The 21189-nt window shown below is 43.2% G+C and overlaps 1 long non-coding RNA gene across 1 annotated transcript; it reads left to right on the forward strand.

Moving 5' to 3' along the window:
- The first annotated feature begins 1371 nt into the window (after window positions 1-1371).
- On the forward strand, window positions 1372-19044 carry LOC121087187. Its single transcript, XR_005827538.1, has 3 exons — window positions 1372-1552; window positions 18428-18508; window positions 18640-19044. It is a non-coding gene; the product is annotated as an uncharacterized LOC121087187 (long non-coding RNA).
- Window positions 19045-21189: the final 2145 nt, after the last annotated feature.

Consider the following 21189-nt stretch of genomic DNA (forward strand, 5'->3'; position numbering starts at 1 on the left):
ATCTATCAACCTTAAGACAAAGAAATATTTAATATAGATAAGTTTACAATTTAAAGGAGAACACCGATTAGCATAGATACACAGTGGAGAACCAGTATGTAAAATGCACTAATCCAGATATGTTTCTCAATGAAAAAAAAACAGGTAATAAATTAGGTGTGGTCTCAGTTCAGGCCTGAAAAGTTACCTTTCTTCTTGATGTGGAGAGGGAACGGAAGGCAGAGAAAGTAAATAAATACAGACAAGCTTCACAGAAGGCGAATGGGAATAGTTTTGTAAGTTAGTCAAATCTGTTTCCCAGTTCTCCTGTATTTGACATTTCCTGTGGGAGAGGGGTTGGAGACGGCTGACAACCCCAGCCGTCTGTGCTGCACACCACGCTCCTGGCTGGCCCACGCTCTGGCAGCAGCTTGATCTTACTGAAGTGCAAACATGAAGGGCAGTTGCAGTGATATGCAAGCTCCGACCCGCCAGAGAAGCATCCCGGTTACTAAAAAGCACGTTTTTGAGGAAATTGTCTCATGCAATGATTGTTATAAAAAGTCTGTCTTTCTCTTCCAGCCTCTTTTAATTAAAATTTTAATAGTAGATTTCAGATTACTACACCATAAAGTTAATTGGGACTTTGTTCAACCAGCTACTATGCCATTAAGATCAGTGGTTTTCCTGGGATTGAATTTGTCTAGAAAAGAATTATTCACTGTGTTCTCAGAAGGGAGGATTGTATTTCAGTATTTTGCTAGAGAAGGCTGCTGAGGCAGAAAGATAACAGAGAGAGAGGAAGAGAGAATACATAGCATGCTGTGCAAATGATACAGTCTTCCTTTCTTCTCTGCATAATTCAGTTCTCACCAGATTTTAACAGGCAGGCTGCACTCAGATTGCCTTTCAGAAGCCGATGATTGGAAATGCCATCTCTCATGTATTTCCCTGCCACGGCTTCAAACATGGCAAATGATTCCCTCAGAACGGGGGCTCTGAATGGCTGCAAATCATTACTGTTCCTCCAGGTTTCCCCTCTGATCATTTTGCCATTTAGGGTTAAAGGAAACTGGTAAGCATCACAGTGTTTAAACAGTAACTAGCTGCTGAAGGTACAGGTTAATTAAGCTTATTGAGACTGGAGACACCAGCTCTTTTTGTCAGCACGTTTACACTGAGGTAAAGCTGGTGGGAAGCCGTCACCAATCTGTCCCACTAGGGCAGACCCAGTCATACTGGGGGCATTTCTGCTCTTACGTACCCAGGCAGTAAAAATTACTTGGAGGGAAATTCTATTCCTCTTAGGCACAGCCCTGTTGATTACAGCCAGCATTACCACTGCCTTCTGGGAATTAAGTCAGTGCCTTTGCAAATTAAATCATGGGGAGGGTTGCTGGTTTTGTAACAGTTTTCAAGATCTGAAATGTGTTTCAGGCTTCATAGAAAGAAAACCACTGAGCCTTTCTTCATGCACAGAGAATGGTGTGCCTGTGACCTTTTTTTCAGTGCAGAAGCTGAGGAGCTCAGCTAAGAACACAGACACAAATTGCCTGGGAGAGGAGCTCTGAAGGTAGGCTCTGCAAGGGGGAGGGAAGGTGGTCATAGGTCTCATGGGTCAGCAGTTGTCCCTAAAGGGAGACATAGGATTTTTTGGGTACCTGCAACCCAAAGCCCTGCCTGGCTACACAAAATTTGTAGCCTGCATAAGCCCAACACAGCAGCACAGTGAGTGTCCTGTGTACTCCTGAGCCGTATTTCAAGTGCAGGTCTGAGCTGTAATCACCCCTTATGAAGTACCTGGGTGCAAGTCCTCCGTGCTGTGCAGAGATACAGGGACAGGAGGCATAAAGCCCAGGACTGCGCCAGCCCCTACCTCTGTGTTACCAGGACATGAGCAGCAGCCTAAGCTGTCATCACCCATCCCGTGCTCGTGGGAAGCACTGGGTGCCTGATGTCTGGTAGGGTGCCTCTAGAGAGACCCAGCGTTACAGGCTGCGGAAGCACATGGATGAGCTAAAGAAATTATGACATATGGGCAATGGAGATTCTGCTCATGCACCAGCCCATATTGCTGTGCTCTGTGACTCCTTTACTGTGCATTCAGGTAATATTGTATTCTTGAGGACGTATAAATTCGATTAGAAATGGAGAGATAAAGTCTGACATACAACATCAGGTTCCTGAGGCATCTGCACCAGTACCCTGCTCTAGGACCAGCTGCTCTGAAAAAAAAAAGCTCACAAAGCTCAGTAAGTGGCATGTAAGGGAATAAAATCCTATCTCACCTCTCACAGAGACTCTGCTCTGCTTGAAGCTTGGCTGCGTTTAGAGACTATTCAGATTTTTTTTTTTCAGGGAAAGAGTTTTTGTGTAGCATTTAAAAGAGCAACTAATTAAACATTTTTATGACGTAAATTAACTTTTGCTTGTGTATGTTTGTATATTTTGTTGTGAAAATAAACATAAGTATCCTCCCACAGGTATTTACCTAGACATAGACATATACACATGCTATATATGTGCATATATATATAACATTCTCAGTTTTTCCCATAACTTACCATGGAAATCTTTATCTATCCCTGTCTTGGTATGCCCTCTCTTCCCCTCTCTCATATTGCTTCAATAAAAAGTTAAAATCTGAAGGAAGATAATAATGCCGTACAAACATCTGAAATGTGAAAAGCGAGAGAAAACCAGTTTTGCTTACCCAAAACTGTGAGGCTCATCAGCTTTGTGTAAAGAAGCAGAGATTCAGGTCAGGTATAAACCTTCCTCAGTGCTAAAGCAGATCAGGTTGTGGAATAAACTGCCTGAAAAGATCATTGAGTCACATCAAAGGAGGGATTGTGGAGCTGGAGGCTGTGGAAATTGCAGTGCCATTAGGATGCAGCTAAAGAGCCTCAGTGAGGCTGGGTCAGCCATCTGACCCCGCCACCTCCACTTTGGGGTCAGTTTTTATTTCATGCACAATTTAATGTGACTTCTTCCTTATCTGCATGTAACTAAACCTTGCTGTGCAGCTCCTGGTGTCCTCAGTGTAAAGTCTCAGGTTAGCGGTAAGCTTATCTAGCCTCCAGCAGACGGGGAGAGGAATGCCTCTGCCCTGGCTCCCTGGGCTGCACGCTACCGGTCCCTCCCCATCACCCAGGAGCTAAGAAGCGGCAGGATGGCTCCCTCATGAGCAGGGGTGGTAGCAGGGGACAAGGGGGGAGTAACAGATGCTTTCTACAGCTGCAGCAGGTGAGACATGAGACCAGCACAGTGGTCACATGGAGCTGTGCCCTGTACCACTGCTGTCCATGTTGACCATCAGCTAATGAGCTGGAGAGAGCAAATAGCAGAGACGGGCAGAAAACAGGTGGCTTGGCATGGCTGTAAGCATCCCAAGCACAAACACTGGTCGGTCACTGCTGTTTCTTGATGTCAGATTCACCACTTTACCAGGTGCCAGCAGCCACCGCCAGTGGGAGGAGGTGGTCAGACCCGCACTGGGTCAGGGAGCAGCCAGTGCAGTGCGGTCTGCGTGCAAACAGCTGGTACTATCAGCTGCATGTGTTTATGCAGAGAGATACCTGTGTACCTGTGTTCCTTTCTTACTCTAATTTCCTTCAAATGGCTTTTTTTGCTGCATCTTTCTCACTTCCATGACAGTCCTGCATTCCCAGTGACGCTGGCAGGTGCTCATCACTGGGAGCAAGGGACAAAAGGTCTTCGGCCATGGTAACAGTATACAGTCATCCTACCCAAGCTATAGTATGATATCTTTTAATTGACTGGCCTTTTTGCAAGCATACACACATCACATTTCCACTGACTTCACTGAAGCTTCACGCCGCCCTCCAGTATCGGCCCTGCACAAGACCTAGGGCCCAATTCAGGCACCACAACAGACTGCTACAGCACACAGGAAATCTACACAGCGTCTTGGAAGAGGAAGAAAAACCAAAACCACACTGAGTTTATCTGTCATGGGAATGCACAAAGGCAACATCTCCTTCTAGGTCCTTCTAGGACCCAAGCTAGGAAATACAGTCTAACCAGTTAGAGCCAGGCACTGGGCAGGCTGGGAGGAAAGGGCTGTGTCTGGGTGCAGCTGTTGTCACCCCACCACAAGCTGGAACTGGGCACTCCATTGTGGCTGCCCCAGTGACACTGTTCCATCCCAAGTGCCAGGGAGTGCAGCTGGTGCCCATCCTGGGCAGACTTTGAAAGCACGGGCAGGGAACGGGGAGGTGTGTTTGCATGCACCCTGTCCTCAGGGCTTCTGGCCCTCGTGCCTTGTGGCAGGATAGATGCAACATCTTTACCTCTCTCTGCTACGTGCCTGAGCTCCTCCACAGGGATTTGTGTATGGATAGTGAAATCTGTATTTCTTCTCATGAATTACAGAGAAAATCTTGAACCGCTATCAGCTGGTCATCTTACCAAAGGTAACCAAAGTTGTGTGAGGGAATTATATGAAAGAAAGAGTTAATAACAAAGGCACAGGAGAATGGACTACTTAAAACTTGTAAATAACTAATTGTTTTGAGATGTGTCAATGAAGTTTTTCCAAACTATTGTCCAATATACTATGAACAGTTTAAGACAGAAGGTCTTGGAAGACTCCACTGGTTTTTATCTCAAGTGTTTTACTACAGTGACAGACAGAAGGACAAGCCTTGCAGATTGAGTACGTCTGAAATGGAGGTTTGTAATGAAGACGGTGCCTTCCTAATCTGAGTCTCAGGTTGCTTCAGGCTTCTTTGGGAAAGCTACCAATGTATACATAGTCAATAAAGATGGAGTAGAAGGTGGTAATCTGCAGTTTATGATTATCGTATGATATGTGCATGCATTGCTGGGTGCTGTCCTTCCGCTTAGGGATGTGTTGGTATTACTCCTAGGCTGGCCATTCAGCAACTCTAATCCTGGAGAGATTTCCCTGTTTGGCTTGCGTTGTATTTGCATGAACTTTCATCATTTTATCAAAAGAAAAGAAATTGCTGATAAGAATATTATTTGAAAGGAGGTTCCAAAAATTTTTCCGAGAAGTAGGCTGCGCTAAAAACAAATGCCTATCTATGTACATGCATAGTGTGAGGGTTATCACCTCGGGAAAGTAGTATATAATGCAGTTAAGTGTGTGTAACGCTGTTCCACACCTCTATGTGCCACTGTGGGAATTAGCTTCCTTTCCCCTATAAACTCCTCACTGTGCTGGCAAGAAAGGATCTGGAAGGCAGCTGCAGGCACTAAATGAGTTGCACAACAGCCATTGCCCACACTCCACTGGGCTGCAGAGACTTTCTATTTTCATATTTTCAGCTTTTCACTCCAGTAAACACATTAAAACCCAAAGACGATTGACTTGCCATAGACAATCACAACCTCACTTGGGCATAGTTGTATGCCTTTCCTATTTACCCTACCTTGTCTTAGGGGGAATATCTCTCACCAGTGGAGAGCAGGGCCGAGTCTGTCATTAATATTCTTTAGTAGAATCATGTGCTGTTCTCCTGCTAAAGAAAACCCGAAGTCACACAATCACCCAGAAAACAAAAAGAATACTTAACATAATTTATGGATCTCTTGTCAGGCTGTACTAATTATAGGCTGTTGCCTTCTGCTCAGACTCAGAAAGAGTAGTGAGCATAAATATTCAAGTGAAACAAGCATGCAATGTCATGTATGCTTTTGTGGTTAAAAGGTTACTTTTAAAAGCTGAAGTAAGCATATGTTCTGTCTGTGAATATGAAGCAGAGCAGTACATCATAATTCCAGCTGAGAATCCAACCAAGAGCCCCCAGTCAGGTGTTACCTGAATGAAACACCTTCTATATTATGCTTGAGATCACTTTCAGCACCTGTAGCTACAGATCTGTGCCTGCCAAGTTTCCCTTTGCTTGAGGAGTAATTGAATTGTTCCCACCTTCCTGGAGATAGACTTGCAGGTCCAATAAATTACAGGGACCAGCAGGTAATTAGAGAGATAAATGCTGTCATTTACAATTGAATCCATTTAACCTACAATCTTACACTTAAAGCTGATTGGGCATTAGAAAGGGGGATGCGGACTCACGGGCTGTTTAGAAGCACCGGGTCCATGGTGCCTGACTAGGTCTGAAGTGACATAACTTATTTTCCCTTCTATTTCTTACTGTCATGCTTTGTATCAGCCCCTTGCATGTCTCCCATTTTAATTTGGCAGTGACTGAATCACTCTTCTTATCCCCTGCTAGATAGTTCATCTGTGTCTTCCATTCTCTAGCCAAAACCTTTTCTTTTTTCCCCCCTGTGATTTGAAAAACGTCTCATCTCGTGTTTTTCTGCTCTAGAAGATGAGTTTGGTTAGGAAGTCACAGGTCCCGAAGCTTGAATACACATACAAGTACATTCGCACTAAAGGTTAGACATTCACGTCATCCAGTTTTCTAGCCTGGGGTGCTGGATAGCCAATATGTGCAATAGCTAAACAGCAGCCTTATTTTTTGTAAAGGTTACATTGCTTTTAGCTTATCTATATGATGTTGGACATAGCGTTACTGGCATTTCATGACATCAGGGTTACCTTTATTCTGACAACAGTACAGAAATACCCATAAGCTACAACATGATTTAAGCTCTTTATGATGGTTATGCTTAAGGCAGCCCTGTAGAAAAATGGAAATTTAACTTCAGTCAAAAGAGTAAACTTTTTTCAGGTCTGTGGCATAAATCTGAGCTCTCTGCCCATTCCTTTCTACTTCTTCCCAGTCATTTAGCTCAGTCTGAAAAAATGCCAGGCTACTTTCAATATGAAATAACCATAAGCTTTTTATGTCGTATTTTAGGATTTTTTTTTTGTTGAACTGAGAGAAAGCAACATAGAAGGTAGAACACTTCTTCAGTTGTAAACTAGAGGAGGAAAAATTTTCTCCATGTGTGAAACCACATCTTTCTTAAACCCATCCAAATGGGTAAAGAAGAACACCCCCCACCCCACTCCCTGAGAAAAAAAAAACAAACAACCAAAAACCCACAACCCCAAACAAAAGAACGAAAAGAGCCAGAAAGCAGGTGAGATTCTGTCTCTTATCTGTGTCTCTGGGAACAACAACAAAAAAAGAAGATTTTTTTTGGACTTAAAATAATATCTAGTTCAGTAAAAAAATTGAATGTTGGATCAGTTATCAACACACTGATTCAGGCCAACTCTTTGAACCACATCTGGAGGGCAGTTGAAGGCCTGTTAAATCTGATGAGTTGAACATTTCCACACGCTAACTTCTAAACTAAGCTGCTTTTATCCATGCACCAGTGACAGCTTCAGATTACACAAGCAGGACACTGCAATCTATAGGGTTCAGAAAAGGCTTGGTGTTTCAGGGCTTTCAGCCCCTTTCTTCCTGCTTCACAGATTATGGGTCATTTGAGAACTAAGGAGATCTGTGGAGGTGAAGCAGAGAAATTTGGCATTAATGTGTCACTGCACATGAGAGAACAGTTGTTTGTTTCGATGTCGTACAAAAACCCAGTGCAGATGGCAAGAGTATTTCCTCCCCTGGAATTCACCAAGGCTTTTGGCAAGAAACGTACAGAAAAGGACAGACTGTTGGACAAGATGAAACGTAGTAGTCAAAGAAACCACAGCTTTGACTGAGTTGTCAGAAGTGAGATGCTGACGTGGTTTTATTTGATATGAAATGGACTGAAAAATAAGCATTTGCCTACTGTCAAGATCTGAAAGTGAGGCTGAGGAACAGCACCTAAAATTGTTTGAAGATGGGACTACAAGAAGATTTGCATATTATTACGGTCAGGTCAGGTAGCTGGCCTCACAACACAATGCTAGGAAGTGTTAATTGGTGCAGCAGTAGAGGTTCTCCTGTGGGGGTCCTGGTGGACAAGCAGCTGAACATGAGTCAGCATTGTGCTCAAGGCAAATAGGATCTTGGGCTGTGTCTGCAGGGACATTACTAGCAGAGATAGAAATGTGATTATCCCACTCTATTTCATGCTTCTCAGGCTGCTCCTGGAGTCCTGTGTCCAGTTCTGGTCCCTCCAGTTCAAGACAGACATGGACAAACTGAAGAGGGTCCAAAGGACCCTACAGAAGAGAAGGCTGAGGGGGGACCTCGTCACCATCATAATATTCCAGTACTTGAAGGGTGGCTACAAAGAGAACACAAGTTCCCTCTTCACAAGGAGCCATGTGGAGAAGACAAGGGGCAACGGGTACGAGTTGCACTGGCAGAGGTTTCATCTCAACATATGATTTTTTTTTTTTTTTTTTTTCACAGTAAGAACAATTATTCACTGTACCAACCTCCCCAGGAACGTGGTAGAGTCATCATCGCTGGAGGTTTTAAAAATGTGATTGGACAGGGTGCTAGATAATCTCATCTAGGGTCCCTTTACCATGAAAGGTTGGACCAGATGAACTTCTGAGGTCCCTTCCAACCTGGGTGATTCTATGATTCTAATTTAGAATAATATTTCTATGCAAGGATATTTATTGTGAAGAAGAGCATTTCAATATCTAAGGAAAGTTTATTTTGCTGTAGAACTGGAGGAGGGAGGGGTTAACATGAAGAAATTCACAGTCACAGCTGGAAATAGAAAAGGGAAAGGTTTAGGTTAGACATCAAGAGAAGTACCAAACCTGCTATACGACACTGATGTGTTAAATAGTTCCTTAGAAAATGTAGAAACAGATGTTGCAAAGAAACGTAAGGAGAGAACGCCTCAGGAGTTAATACCACTGAATATGTCTGTCTGGTTGTGCCTATTTGGGTACAAAGAGAGAAGACACAAGTGGTTCTTTGCACCCCTTGTCCTACTGTCTGGTACCAACATGGTAAGAGGGATTCAGCCACCTTGCTATACTGTGTGACAGGTTAACCAGGGACACGCTTATGTTCATGAAGCTATCACTGGGAGGTGCCTCCACTGCTGTTAGGAAACAGCTTGCTTTACATTTCAACTCTATCTATGAAGATGTTGCTTGGACATTAAATAGAAATATGGTACCTTTGTAAAAAAAATAACTAGGCCATTGGCTTTGGCAATTTTGTGTTGGCAGAATAGCATAAGGAATGTATTGCTGGAAAAGGGAAGAAAAGAGCTCATGAACCCTCAAGGGATAAGTGAAAAATATTCTCCCTCTTGGTGAATAAACAATGGTTTATTCCTTGACAAGGAACATAGGTTCATTTTCTTTTCTCTATATTTTTCCTGTTGAGTGAGTGGGCAGGCTGTGATAAGGGGTATCTGATTTGACGTTACATGTATTTATGACCTACAAAGCTTTATGTAGACCAAAAAAGGGGGGTGGGAGTGGGTGCAGGAAAGAGAGACAGACAGAGATGGCTTAACAGTTGAATGTAGACCTAAGAGCCAAGAAATCTCCAGGACTAATTGTACTGCTACTCCCAATTTATGGGGTGGCCTTGGACACTGTTAAAACTTAGCAAGTGTTTTGAGTTTGAGAGCTATGTGTTAGTATTAAGATGGCACAACGAGGCTTTAGTTAGGGTAAAATGGGCTACTTCTCTGCTGAGACGGAGTAACTATTGTAGATGTGAATATATAAATACATTACCGAAGCTGAAAAGAAACCTATTGATCCCTCTGACGTGAAATCTTGAGAATGGGCCATAAAACAGTTTCAGTAAGTATTTCACTAGAGATTGTATATGTTTTTGTATGTGCCATTGTTGCCATCAAAGGTGAATATACTTTGATTCATTTTAATTTATAATTCTGACTGAAAAGATTGTTTTCATTCCAGTGCAATTCATATAAACCAATACATTCTCAAGACAGGGGTGGAAAAAACTTGGCAGTATTTCCTTTCCACATGAGCGCTAAGCCAGCTTTGACATTTTATACATTTTTAATTAAATCACCATGATCTTTGCAGGCTAGTGTTTGGTCTGACAGGTTTTTAAAGCTTGAAATTAAAAGGTAAATTATTTTAACAAATGTGCACAAAGATTAAAAAATTAATCCCTTCAGTGTTGAGACTGCATTGTCTGTTATCTTTGTTTTAGGTAAAACAGATGTTTCATATTGCAAATGATGCATGAATAGGACTTCCCCAATGTGATGCAAATGGATTGTTGAAACCGGCATTGTACAGATTAAAAGAGCTTGATGTTACTAGAAACTTCCTGGACAAACATCAGTAATGAACATGTTATTTGGTTACGTTTCACCACCTTCTAAAAAGCAAAGCATGCTCAGAAAAAAATCACTAGAGAGAAAGAAGTCCATTCAGTGACTGATTGTTTCAAGGAGAATAAACTAGGCTAATAAGTCAGCTCCTGGTCCTGCTGCTAATTCCAGTCATCACCCAAGTGCATTCACTCAACCTCTCTGGGCCAGCCACTGTAATATGAGGGTCACAGTCTCCCACTGTGTATCATCTGTCTCATGTATTCAAACCATCCATGTCTGGGGCAGGTATTTTTTTCCAGCAGCTGGCACAACCGATGCACACTGCTGTAATCCAGAAATCAGTAGCATCTGAGGAGCAATATCTCCCTGAGTTAGAAAGATCTTCCACATGCACTGGATTGTGTGGAATAGACCTGTAAACTCTTATAACAAAAAAACCATTGTTTCCTTTGAGCAGACTGTTTCACCTCACTGTGTCCATGACAATGTATTTCCTTGAAATACATCATTACCAGCGTAAGCAATTGAGAATCAGGTCTAAATTAGCCTCCATATTCCCAGTTTAGAAGAGGACCTGATGAACTTTCAGTCTGTTCCTACAACCGTCAATATTTGTGTTTCAGTGACTAAAATGAAATACATTCCTACACTGGTACTGTACTGACCAGATTTACATACTGTTTTCAGCGACTGATTCTTCCCAGCTTTTCCTCCTTTAGGGGAGGAAAATTCAGATTTATGTCAACAAACCCGTATGCAAGAAAGGGCTCTTGTCCTTAATCATTGTATTAAAAGTGCACAACTGCCTTGCTTTAAAATGGAGCACTCCAGCCACAGCGTCACCAGCTTCTCTTTTTTTGTGTGTGCGTGTTTTCTTTCATTGAGTATTATAGATCACAGAATGTATGGTGTCAGTTTTGCAAAATAATTAAATGAGTTATTTGGGTATTTGGGCCTGGTGGCCTCAGTATGAAATGCTGGGGAGAGCAACTGCAACAGGTTCAGCTGGTAGGACAGGAAAAACGCTCATGATAAATAAGTTCCCTCAGCTTTTGCTTGTCTTTTTAGTTGCTCATCAAACAATTCTGATCAAAAAGGTTAATTTTCCTGTGTTTATTGAACCTATCCCACATGTACCCTGACACAGTCAAGATTTGCCTCTTGCTGTTAAGTCTTATAATTGATCGCCAATTCCCTCCTGGAATCCTTTCCTCTTCCCTATTCAAAATTACATTGCCAAAGAACACAAAAACCTCTGCCTTCGCATGATTTCCCACAGACTTGCTGAATTTCAACCCTGTCTGCTGCGCGGCTGGATTCAGAGCACATAGGCAGAAAGGCCCAAGATGGACCCTACCAGGAAGAATTTAAAAGGCCTTGGCAAAGCAAGGTGACATCCAGGATCACCAGTTGGGAAGGACAGAGAAGGCTTGTGCAGGACTGAGAAAGCAGCACGACAGAGCAGGTGGAAGAAGGTGGTGAAATTATAAGAACAAACAGAAGTTTGAAAAGCCATAGAGGTTTGCCTGATTTTAGTAGCTCAACATTATACATCCTGTTCTCTCCATGAGCTCGCAGGGGTACCCAATTCCTCTTTTTGTGCCACACTGGGCACACCTACTGGTGCATATGTTTCAGAGCTCACCAAAACGGAGACCATGACAGGAGGTTTGCTCCTTGCCTAATAGGCAAGTCTGGTCTCAAAGAGGGCTATTTGGCTGTTGTAGCGAGCGATGCAGGCAAACACCATAAAATGAAACGCTGAGTATTCTGTGTGCGGAATCATACCCATTTTCACAACATCTAGAATTATTCCCCTGACTTTCCAGGGCTCCTTAGCCTGAATGCTCCGTGAAGTCTGTGAGCAACTAACAGTGCTTTTCTGGAGTGGGAAGAGAATGTACATTTTTGCATCTGTTTGTGTGGCTTCTGGGACTTTTCCTGCTTTTAACATTCTCTGGCGATGCCTCATGCTGAGTCTGCCTTTGGCGGCAGCCACTGCACCAAGGGACCATGCAGGCAGAATAAATAACGAGGCAGTGCTGAGAGGCTTTCCTTGATACAAATTGCTGTAGGTTGGGAAGAGAAGGCATATTTTCTTAGCACACAAAAGGCCCCCACGGCTGCTGCTGTAGGAAACTGATCCACTGTTGTTACTCTCTGTTCTGGGAAAGGATGGAAGAGCTTTTTGATATTCTTTGGTTTCTGCTGTATAGTCTGCCACAGCAGTCAGCATTAGCAAAACCAGACCCGTTCTCATCTGTTCAAAATATCGCTATTATTTCTGAATGCTGATTACTCAGGCAGACTGCAAGGCAGAGCTGTGTGAGTTTCAAAAGCAGGGCGACAAATCTTTGTACTGAAGTGGCAATGACACAGAAAACAGAGGCAGGGTACAAGCGCTTAAGGGACCTGGAGAAGCTGTGGAGAAAAAGGGTTGTGGCTGAACGACAGCAGTTAGCTGAAGGAAGCATTTACTCAGCACTTGTGAGATGCCATCTGAAGTACTGAGTCCAACTGTCATTCCCCCCCCCAAATACAAGAAAGGCACTAGTGATGAGTCCAGTAGAGGGCTTGCAAGATGATCAGAGCAGGAGCACTTGCCCGGTGAGGAGAGGCTGAGAGAGGGGCTTCCTCCAACAGAAGATACGATGGCTTTGGAGAGACTTAACAGCAGATGTCTGATGCCTATAAGGAGGTCACTGAAAAGATGGAGCTAGGCTGTGATAGTGGGGCATGGCAGCTGGATGATAGACAGTCTGTTTCCAACTAGATATAAAGGAAAAAAAGATTCACTGCAAGGACAGTCAGGCAGCAGAATAGGATGCCTAGAGAGGTTGTTCAGTCAATCTCCATCCTGGGAGGCTTTTCAAGACCCAACAAGATAAATCCTCAAGCAGCCTGGTCCGGGTTGAAAGGTGACCTTGCTTTGAGCAAGGGCTTGGACTAGAGACCTGCTGATCCTTCCCACACAAGCTACTCTGTCATCCTCATTACCAGTTGCCCCATCATGCTAGATGTAATGGCAGCTCTGCACAGGTCATCTCAGTCATCACCCAGATTTTGCAGCCACTACTCTAATGCCTAACCTCAACAGGCAACTTATTCAAGCCTCCAGTCTCTGGGATCCTTGCAATATTTTTGTTCTTTTCTTATGAGGCAAACCTTGGAAAGATGACCTCACTGTCTTCAGTAGAGTCACAGCAGTTTAGGGCTGCAGAGAGCTTGAAACAATGGTTTCAACCCAGAAGTCCTCCTTACTTGTGGTATACCAAGCCTGAAACCTCCTGCTCTGAAGGTGTTGGTCCTCTTAAGGGTAGATTGGTGTCAGGTGCTCTACATGGTTTGGATGGGCCAGCAAAGCCAAAGACTGGAGTGCCAGAGTGGTCTGAGATGCCTTTTTTTTCTCACATTGTGACAGAGGAGATTTCGTTAATCTTTTTACCCCCTCTGGCTTGCTCTTATTATACAGATATAATCGTTACCTGCTTTATACCTCCTAATGTAATACAGAAGTAAATCTAAGCCACAGAGTTAGTGCTATGTATCAGTGTTAAAGAGGGGAAAAAAACAGCTATCAGTTAGAATTTAAGTACACACGAAGGTAAAGAAATTACAGAAAATACGTCTGTCAGGTTTAGGACAAGAAGGACTATTTAAGCCATAGTACAAGCAAAAGAAATTTAAATAAAAGACTGCGTTTGCAAGGTGAAAACAGGACCGTTCATAACTGCAACAGAGAAAAGATGTCAGTAGATATTTCTGTTCTGTACTCAGAGAAAAGGAGGTGATATGCCTATGCCACCTTAAATGTTTTCCAGTCCATTAGAAAGCAGGGAAGGTGCTACCATTTCTTTAAGATTATTGTTTATAAAGCACCAAACCTGGGTAACTTGTATCAAGAGATACAGACAATTACTTCAATCTTCTGGTGATGGTACAGTAAAAAGGAAAAATGGGTTAATATAGGCAATCACCTTGCTAGCCTGATGCTACCCTTGCAAAATAATGGAAAAACGGAAACAAGATTTAATTAATAAAGACGTAAATAGAGATAAAATGTGTGAATATAATTTCATGACAGTCAATATTATGCTATTAAAAAAAAAAGTCTTGTCAGAACAGCCTGATTTTATTGGGAATTACATGTTTGGCTGATACACAGTGTTGTGTAGACATAAAAGATTTCTGTGGTTTAATGTGTTCTGTTTGCTGCCATAGGATAATCTGAGTTTTTAAAAAATGAGCAACTGCATGGCAAGGTTGCAAAAATGAGCAATTAGTGTCAATAAAGCTTGGATAAGATGAATTTAGAACTTGCTAAATGGCAGATTGCAAAGCTGTTGCTAACGTAAAATGTTCTCTGAATGAGTCTGTTTCTAGTGGCATCCCATGGTGGTATGTACTAAAACCAATGTTGACCAACCAATTCCCTCATAATCCTGTTGATTTAAAACAAATCTGTGAATATCACATATGCTAGTGGAATAGAAATAATGAGGACATGACAACTATATGAAATTGTGATTGAGCGTATGTAGTCTAATCAAATAAAGCTTTTTAATACGGCTGGGTCACACAAGCATAGACTGTAGGCTATATCTGCAGAGTTGGGGAAGCAGCGATGCTGAGCAGAGTCTCGGGGCTGCCACAGTGCAAATAGAGTCCCACTGTGATGTTCTGGCAATACAAGCAAACCTAATGCCTAGCTACATAAACGTGAGAAAAACAAGTAGGAGCAGGGAAGCAATTTCACTGGAACTGGAATATTGCATGAAATTCTGATGCTGGCATCTTGAACTAGATGTTGGAAAATAAAAAAGGTGCAGAGATTATTTGAAGCCTGAGGAGTTTGAGAAAATGTTTTATTCTGAGAGGACTTAATCTATTTATTGTGAAGTGGCTTTATAGCAGCTGAAGTAGGGAAAAAGAGAAGGTAGGGCACACAGATACCTTAATCTAGTGAGAAGAGTTCAACAAGAAACAAGAACAGGGGGTGAGCAAGCTCAAATGATGGAAGCTAGAAAAAGCTGTAATAGAAGATGAATTTTTTTTTTTTTTTAACAGTGGTGGTATCAATCTGTCAAAGAAATTACAAAAAGGGATAGAGGTGAATCTGTTTCTAGATCTTCATCTCTGGAAAGAAGGAAATACTTTGAAAAATAGGTTTTAGTAAGCCAGAGGTCACTTGTTGTGGTAGAGGGAAGACTCCTTTAAGCATTAAGTTAATTAAACAGAGAAGAGCTACTCTGTGATTGTCCCTCCTATTACCCCTTACATCTCTTGGATGTGTCCAATGGATGGGTTTATACAGGTAATTTAATGCTTGTGATTATGTTTTTGGTTTAACTGCCTATAGGGTTTAGACCCAGCTGTGAGGCTGGCTGTGTTCTAGCAACACTGGTCATATTCATCCTTTTTTGCTGCACTCTGTGTGGTTATCACAGTCCCTTTCTGAAATTGAGAGAGGCACGTGTGTCTGTTCCCAGGGTCTCCTCTGTATAGGGAAAAGCCACCAGGAAAATATCCTGCAAATAGAAATTTGTTTTCTGGAAGCTGAAAGAAACAATTAGGGAAAGAGGTATGAGCCACTGCATTTTCTCCCTGGAAGGATCCCTGTTTGTATTACTGAGACAGGCCTTCTTGCAGCCACATCCAGCTGGCAGGAAAGTTATGTATGTACCAAATAACAACAAACATAAATAAAATGAGCCTTTAGAGCTACACTTGCTGTACTTGACTTACCTTTATTGATGCAGCGGGATGCAAACTGCATTTCCAGTAGCAACAGCTGATGAACCTCTAGGCCAGCCAGGAAAGACTGTTTCAGACTGGGGACAGCAAATTTGAACTATTCCCAGGTGCTCCAAAATAACCTCTCAAGGGGACATAGTTACAAGAGGGCAGGCAGAGCCAGCACCGCTAAGGATGTTACTCAGCTGAAGCGCATTTTTGGAGTGGCACTTCATCTGCCTGAATAAAATGGGGATGGGAGTCATCTACCTAAATGTAGGTCACCTGGGCTGCCTGGTGACTGGCCAATAGTGGATAGAGCTCAGCCCACCCTAAAATAGACTTCTAAAATAAGGCAGGGGTGTGCTCCCTGAAAGTGCCTCTTTCTCTCTCTGTTTGTATAGGGAGTTTGCTAAGTAGCTTAACTACAGGCTACTGTGCTGCAGATGTCTGCTTTCATTAGCTTTTTGGGGTCTTACAACCAACTCAATTTCTGCCATCTGTCAGTGCTGGGAAAAGGTCCTGATGGGCCACAGTCACACTCGTTGTGTGCCATGAAAAGAAGCAGATGTGATTTCATTGTCTTCCACATGCACAAAACGCACGTTCACACTGGCTGATGAGCACTTAGTGCAAGCAGTGCAGGGAGGCAGTCCAGGCTCTGATCATCCAGCCTTTGTTAGCAATCTTTGGACACCACTTGTAAGTGAGTGAAAGTAATTTCTGATTTTTTCCCCTGCTGATTACAAATGAGGATTGATCCAGCATTGGTACATAAGGCAACAGGCTCATTCCACTTATTAAGTGAGGGCAAACCAAGAAAGCCAGTTTGAACTTTGCACCAGAGGCACATGGATAATATGGTGGTATGGTTTCTCTGTGCTTCCTGATTATAGACTGCATTGTAAAATTAAGGGAGGGCTGCTACATTGCCAGAACCAAAGTGTCACCAGCCGCATTATCAGATGGCTGAAGGAGGAGCAATGGGCTGGGTCCTATTGCAGCTCAGTGCCAGGAGGTGACAACGGCATTACTGGAAAATTCACACAAAGCTCTGGTACTATCTGTGCTTTGTGAGACGCAGTGCTATTTTTGAAAGCCATAAAACTAGTCAAGTGTCTTGTAAGCATCTCATTTCATTCATTGGGAAAAATACCCTCTCCATCAGAGATGGACTGTGAAGCGGTATAACAGAAGCCAAGATTAATCCAAGATTCCTGGCATTTGTAGGAGTTGGATAAAATTTTATTTGTATGAGACTATTCCTTTGCAAATTGAAGACTGTAGTTACAATGTGATGGAAAAGGGGAGGGGAATTTGCACTTGACTAACAGAGCATAATCTGATACCAAAGCAAAGCCTGGGACTTGCAGATTTACGCAGTTCAAATGAATGATAAACTGCCCAGTAAGCCTCTTAAAACGACAACAGTGCTTGAAATGGGCTAACAAATGAGTTGCCATGTAAATAATGGCACTGCTGGTGACATCAGAAGCAGTCCTTTGAGAAACTTCAAAGAAAAACAGAACACCAACGAATTTCTACATGAAAGAGGACCTTAGTTTCCTAGTACAGAAGTAACACATGGCCAAAAATATATATTTTTCTCTTTCTAACCTACACCTTCCACCTTCCATAGTGATTCTTGCTTTCACCTCTTGGCTAAAACCAAATTAAGAGTGAGTTGTAAATAGCCTTTTCTGTTGTCACATGCCACATGGACAAGGAGATGCTGAATGAGCACTATGCTTAAAAATGTCCATCTACTGAGACTAGGTACAGAAGATGCATGATAGAAACGACCTAAGCAGATGCATTGTTCCTGTAGCGAAATAAAACCTGCAGCAGTCCTACTAGAGGGAAGTATCCTGTTGGTGGTATCGAATAAAAGGGGATGACTATATATGACAAGTACAGTATGTCTAACAGAAATGTGAAACAGGCCCCTTTGACCCACACTCTGTAAAGTGAGACCCAGGCAGCAGGCGATGGAGGGTACACACAGGCAAGTCAGCAGTGACGTGCAGGATCTATTCCAGTGGAAGTAGATATTGGACTGGGCCTTGTTACATGCAAGCACAACTGGTCAATCAAAATTGCACTGTTGTAAACTGTGGAAATTGCTAATGCCACTCAGTTCCATGGCCTTTACTATTTGAGTTTATTCCCAAATGCATTTGCTAGAGCCAAGATGCTGCTTACATGTCAGTAGAAAAAAAGGTAAAACCTTTTTCCCTGGGAATTGGTTTACTTTTAGTTCAGTGCTAGGTTAACGGTTGGACTTTATGATCTTAAAGGTCTTTTCCAGCCTAAACAATTCTAAGATTCTATGTTCCCAAAGCCCTGCTCTGTGTGATTTGCTCCTCTGCCATTTGCCCTTAGTTTATTCTTCTCTCTTCCCAACTTTTGCAGTGCTATTGCTGTGAGATTCCCAGTGTGATCATACCCGATATTATCCTGTCTGGTTTATCTTCCTGACTGCCAGTCACAGGAAATTCTCACATGAAGGAGGATTTGTGAAGAGACCGTCATCTCTGCATGTTGACTCTGACTTGTTCCTGTTTTTCAGTTCCTGCCACAGCTCCTTGCTGCTCAGTCTCAGTTGTCTGCTGAACGTAAGCTGCATCTTCCCCCTGCTCCTTGACTGAAGGTACCTTCAAAGCTGTCACTCAGCATATAGCAAGGGAGACAGCTCCATCTTACTACTGTCCTATTACTCTAAAAAGCAATAGCTCTGTGTCTAAAGTTTTCTTCTCTTTTATGTCAATTCTTCTTTTGCAGTTTGAGGTGAGATCCTTGTTTCTCAGCCCAGCTTTGGACCCTGGGGCTTGGAGAGAATTGACATTGCTATCACCTTTCCCTCAGCCACCAAAGTCATCTGTGCCTTGGTCTGGAAAATGTGTGTTCTCTATCCTGGTCAAATGCAGCAAATGCCTTTAGCCTGATGGTAAGTGTGTGTCCATTCCTGGTGAAGTAAGAGCTTGGATGCAGCTGTCCGAGGATTCACCATCCTTCCCCCACATCTCTCTCTTTCCACCATGAGACTCCAGAAAGTGCCACGTTTTACTGCAGACCCACCCCTAGCCTGTGGTTTCTCTTAGGTCAGCTGGGCTGTCTCTCCTGCTCCTCCGTTTAAACCCCGTTTGTTTCACCAAAGCGTTTGTCAGCATGAGTCAAATAAACCATTTTGACACCTTCTTCAGTCTATTTCTCATTGAAGAAACCTCTTTTATCCCTCTAAAAAGTAAAAGCCACAAGTATCCTAATACTGCAGCCCTCGCTAGCAGCAGCTTCCTCAGAGCCGGTGGCATTTTTCAGTGTGGACGTGAGGGGACAACTGTGCTCCTGGAGATCATATGGCTTGCAGCCAAGGTGTGCAGATTCCCCTCCCAGATCCACTTGCATGCTGAATCATCCATTACAGGGGGCTGGGAGTTAAGTAGCAAGGGGCAAAAACCTTGCTCAGTGAGGTGCTCTGTGAACAAATTTTTCCCTGAAATAAAATGGAGAAAATGCTGAAATGTGAAATGATCCTCGCTGATCCTACAGGGGTTCACAGTGTAGCTGGGCTTTATTTTTAGGTTTCTGTGTCTTTTTTTGGCCATTTATTATTTAGCTCACAGCTTGGGAGAGGTCACTCTTGCTCGTCACTCTCCAAATTTTCAGGTAGTCAAAGGCTTCAGAAGCTCATGCCTTTCCCTGCTTCAATTAGGTATGGTCCAATAAGCCTGACTAATGCTGGCAGGATCCCAAAGCCTGGTTTGCTAGAAAATAAGCCTAATGCCCATTATTTTATCCTCAAGGTACTTCAGGTTTCCAGACAACTTTCAAATTTGAGATTAGGAGGCACGAACAAGCCAGCTGATTAATTACAAGAGGTATTTCATACATCAGATTCCATTTTTCATCTGCAAAGGAAGAGGGCAACCTCCTGATCTGCCAGAAGTGTGTGTGTTTGCTCATGTGGCTGCTTAGCATGGAAGCAGGCTGCTCTCTCTTTAAAAATTCTGTTAACAAAGAGGAAAGATTTCCCAGTATTTTCTTCACGTGCATAAAAGAGAGTTACACATTAAAATCGCAAGCGTCTTGTTCCCTCGTGTGTGTGCATGGGGAGAAGTGACACCCCCTTTTCTTTAGTGGGAGCTAAGCTCTTCTACCCCAGCCTAGAAAATCAGCTTTGGATTTTTGGTGTCAGTAAGTGTGCCACATCTGCCACAGCACGGAGGGCACAATTCAAGGTGGACTTACAAGCATTTGCATTTTCTGGTATTTGTGACCTGCATGAAAGATGGATGATTTGTGGTACACTCTGAGAAATTAGCTAGCCTTTAGAAGGAAGTTTACTTTTCCTCTCTAGTCTTTTACTGGACAGCAAAGACTTAGTTCATTACCTGGGGATCTCCAAAATAAAACATTTTGAGCCCATATGCAGAAAGGCAGGAAAGTTCAAACTCCACCCCCCACTCCCCCCTTTTTTTTTCCATAGCAGGTTCTTCCCTACTTGCAAGCACTGAGGTCCTACTGAGTTGACTTCATTAAGACCGTAAGAAATGTCTAATTTGAGGAAACAATGAAGAGTGAGTAGCATGAGGCTGAGGAGCACTATGCCCACCCCCACTGCCCTTGCCAGTGGTTCTTCACCTCTACGTCCTGGATAACCACCCAAGGAACCAACATGCCTTTCGCATGTTGCTCTTTATTTCTCTCAACTCAGTTTGTTGGAGGCTACCAAACCCCCAGCATCAAATAAGCACAGCCAGTGTTCATCTTCCCTGGAGGGTGGATGGGAAAGGCTGTCTCCTGCTTTCCATGAAGGGATGCTACCCTGCAGCTCCAGCAGCCATTCCCAGTCCATGTTGTTCCCCTGCTGCCTCAGTAGTGGTGTCTCACCCCAGGGCTGCTCAGCCTGCCCACACCGGTGGCGAGCTCAACCTGGCATTAGCCATGACATCATGGGGATCCCTCAGTGTCTGTCAGGCTACTGACACAGCTGCTGAGGTCCCAGTTGCTCCCTCCTAACATGGGTCTTCATGACTCCTGCTAGTACTGACTTCATAGGGTTGGGACACCCTTCTTCTTCACATAAGAATGCTATCCTTACAGGTGCAGTTTGTGCCTTCTGCTCTTCCTCCATCTCACCAGCAAATGCCCCCTTCTCGCAGTAAACCCCAGTCCCAGGCTGAGAGATACAGAAGGAGAAGGGAGGACTATGCCTACAAAGGGTTTATCTGTGGCATTTCCCTAACAGCATTCTATTCATTTAGCAGCATCTCGCAGCATTTCCCCATGGACAGAAATTTTTAGTTGGCTTGTAGAACATAATTTTTTTCA

This window comes from Falco naumanni, chromosome 4 (genome assembly GCF_017639655.2).
Source record: "Falco naumanni isolate bFalNau1 chromosome 4, bFalNau1.pat, whole genome shotgun sequence".
NCBI lineage: Eukaryota > Metazoa > Chordata > Aves > Falconiformes > Falconidae > Falco > Falco naumanni.